This window comes from Babylonia areolata, chromosome 12 (genome assembly GCF_041734735.1).
Source record: "Babylonia areolata isolate BAREFJ2019XMU chromosome 12, ASM4173473v1, whole genome shotgun sequence".
In the NCBI taxonomy this organism is placed as follows: Eukaryota; Metazoa; Mollusca; class Gastropoda; order Neogastropoda; family Buccinidae; genus Babylonia; species Babylonia areolata.
The window spans coordinates 39,396,968-39,400,377 of NC_134887.1; the positions used below are offsets into that span (position 1 = coordinate 39,396,968).

The 3,410-nt window shown below is 45.0% G+C and overlaps 1 protein-coding gene across 1 annotated transcript in view; it reads left to right on the forward strand.

Moving 5' to 3' along the window:
- The first annotated feature begins 853 nt into the window (after window positions 1-853).
- The window catches only part of LOC143288610 (leucine-rich repeat-containing protein 14-like), a 34,718-nt gene continuing 32,161 nt past the window's right edge, over window positions 854-3,410 (forward strand). Inside the window, exon 1 of the mRNA XM_076597266.1 lies at window positions 854-1,041. The gene's annotated coding sequence lies outside the window, so the exon portion shown is untranslated. The remainder of the gene's footprint in view (window positions 1,042-3,410) is intronic.

Genomic DNA, 3,410 nt, shown 5'->3' on the forward strand with positions numbered 1-3,410 from the left:
TCAATGGTGTTGGGGTTGTGTGTGTACATGTAAGCAAGGGAGAGTGGCTTTGTGGTAAAAATCTTCATTTTCTTGTTCTCGTTGCTGTTATTCTTCATTTTTCTATTTCTGGAAAAGGTTTTCCTCTCCAACACACTCAACTTTGACGTTTGATAAAAAGGCTTGTTTCGTTGATCTACCGAGTAAATAATAATATAAGAAAAACCCAAAAAACAACAACAAACAAACAAACAAAAAACCGCAACACACACACACACACACACACACACCTCCTTCTCCTCCTACCCCTCTATCTCTTCAACTGCAAGAAGCGAGAAAAAGAAACGATGACTAATTATTAATCAGCCTGGGAATGAATACTGTGACAACCAGCTGCAGACACACACACACACACACTCGCTCGCTCGCCCTCTCTGTCTCTTTCTCTCACCTTAGCTTTGCTTGATATATGATGAGAATATTTTTCATAATCACACACACACACACTAACACACACAACCACACATTACACACTGACACACAGCATTGCACAGAACAGCACAGGAGAAAAAAAGCAACACCCCCCCCCCAACCCCCCAAAAAAACAAACCCCCCAAAAAACTGCAGACAACACCCAGACACAACACACATGCAGCCAGCTCCTCCCAATTCTAAAATATCCGTTGCATGCATGCTGTTGAAGTGAAGTCAGTTCTGAGCAGCCAGGGAGAGTGAGAGAGAGATAGAAAAGCAACACACACACACACACACACACACACACAACCCCCACTTTCCGACCGCTGTGTCAGTCACGGTTTGCACGTGCTAAAGGAGACCTACCGACGTCATGCACAGGTACAGCAGCCCACCACACCACACGCCAAGCTTGCCAGGAACCTGAAACAGGAACAGGAAAAGAAAGAAAGACAGAAAGGAAGGAAGGATAGAGAGAAGATAGATAGACGAAAGAGGAGAGAAGAAGAAAGAAAAGAGGAAAACAAAGCACGTGAAGGCATGCATGTCGAGGATTAAGGCTGTTACTTCAACGTTGTGTGTGTCCTGGTAGGTGCCATCATCATTTTGACTGAGTGTGTGGGGGAACCGTTACTCTGTTCTCTGTGTGTGTGTGTGTGTAGTGTTGTGTTGTGTGTGTAGTGTGTTCTTTCTTCTCTCTCTCTCTGTGGTGGTGGTGGTGGTGGTGGTGGCAATACAAGTTCGTGTTGTTGAGCTGGCGGTCGTGTGTAGGGCATTTGCATGTGCGTGCTCTTTGTTTTGTTGTTGTTGTTGTTTTTTACACTGACGTTCGTTTTTTTGTGTTTATTTATTTATTTATTTATTTTACGTGAGGATTCATTCTGGATGAGAGTTATGCTGCTTGCAGGGTTTTTTTTTTGTGTGTGTGTGTGTGTGTGTGTGTGTGTGTGTGTTTATTTAGTTGTATGGTTGGTTGTTTTGTTGTTGTTTGGTCGTGTGTGTGTGTGTGTGTGTGTGTGTGACAGTGTGTCAGTGCGTGTGTATGTGTCAGCGTGTGTGTGTGTGTGTGTGTGTGTGTGTGATGTGTTTGCATGGTTATTGTTGTTGTTTTGGTGTGTGTGTGTGTGTGTGTGTGTGTGTGTGTGTGTGCTTTGAAGATAACCATTTTGTATAGATTCCATACTTACCATTTCTGTTCAAGAACAGCGAACTCCACGAGATTTTGTTGTGGTTGTTCAGTGTTTACTCTATCTCTCCCTCTCTCTCTCTCTCCCTCTCTCTCACACACACACACACACACACACACACACACACACACACACACACACACTCACACACACACAGGGAGAGAAAGGGGGAGGAGAGAGAGAGAGAGAGAGAGAGAGAGAGAGAGAGAGTGTGTGTGTGTGTGTGTGTTTGCCAATATTTTCTCAGAATTCTGGTCCATGACAACGTGCTTCAGTGTGTCTACTAAGTGATCGGCCAGTCACTGGCAAACACACCTGGCACAAAGATGGGCGGTAGTCTGTGATGTGTTAGTGAAGATGTTTGTGTGCTGCGTCTGTGTTGTTTGGCTGTGTGATATTATGTTAGTGAAGATGTTTGTGTAGTGTCTGTGTTGTTTGGTGGTCTGTGATGTGTTAGTGAAGATGTTTGTGTGTTGTGTTGCGTGGGGTTGGTGTGTGTTGGTGGAATGGTGAAGGTCAGTTGTGTTTTTTGTATTGATAAGTGGATGTGTTTGTCTCTTGGAGTGGCCGGCTAGGATTGTTCTTTTGTAAGTTACACACACACACACACACACACACACACACACACACAAAGGGAGAGAGAGAGGGGGAGGGGAGACAGAGAGAGAGAGAGTGTGTGTGTGTGTGCGTGAGAGAGAGAGAGAGAGAGAGAGAGAGAGTAAACACTGAATAATCACAACAAAATCTCGTTGAGTTCGCTGCTCTTGAACAGAATGGAATCTTATACAAAATTGTTGTCTTAAACACACACACACACACACACACACACACACACACACACACACACACACACACACACACAGATACAAACACACATTGTGACACACTCAAACGTGTTTGTTTGTTTCTTTGTTTGTAGTTGAGGGGAAGGGAACGTTCGGAGAGGGGTATGCTGAGTTTTCTCTTTGTATACTTCTTCTCTGTTTCATTGGGTGTGTGTGTGTGTGTGTGTGTGTGTGTGTGTGTGTGTGTGTGTGTGTGTGTGTGTGTTGATTTGGTCTCAGTGTTGGTGCGGGTTACTTAGACGTATTTTCATTGTTTCTTCTTCTATTTCAGTTTCTGTGTGTATCAGTCTCCGGCTGTCTGAGCGCGCGTGCACAGAAGTACGCGCGTGTGTGCGTGTTCTTTGCCGCCGCCGCGCGCGCGCGCCGGTGTTTGTGTGTGTGTGTGTGTGTGTGTGTGTGTGTGTGAAAGAGAGACAGACAGAGAGAGAGAGAGAGAGCGGTGTTTGTCTCTGTGCTGTCATTTTGGCTCTGTATGTCTGTGGGTTTTTTTGTTTTTTTTTCTCTGTCTGTTTCTCTGTCTGTGGTCGCAGTCCAGCGAGTTAGATTGATGCATAGCCGGTGTAACAGGCCAGATCTTACCCTGTCCAGAGTTTACCCCCGGATGAACTCAGTGGCATAAGCCAGAGTTTACCCCCCCCCCCCTCCCCCCTGCCCCCCGTATAAACTGGCCTAGGCCAGAATATAAATACCCCCGTATAAACTAGACTGGGCTACATTATACCCGGGGTATAGTTTGGCCAAGGCCAGTTTATTATCCTCTCAGTGGGCCATTTCTTACCCGCTCTATTTTTTTCTCTGAAATACATTGATATTTAAAGGGTGCCAAGATTGACAACCTCAGAATGAAGGGTATGTGAACTGCGAGGAATTTATTTTACACAGTATTTATTTCCAATGGGCTTTTATTCAAAACTCTCTCTCTCTC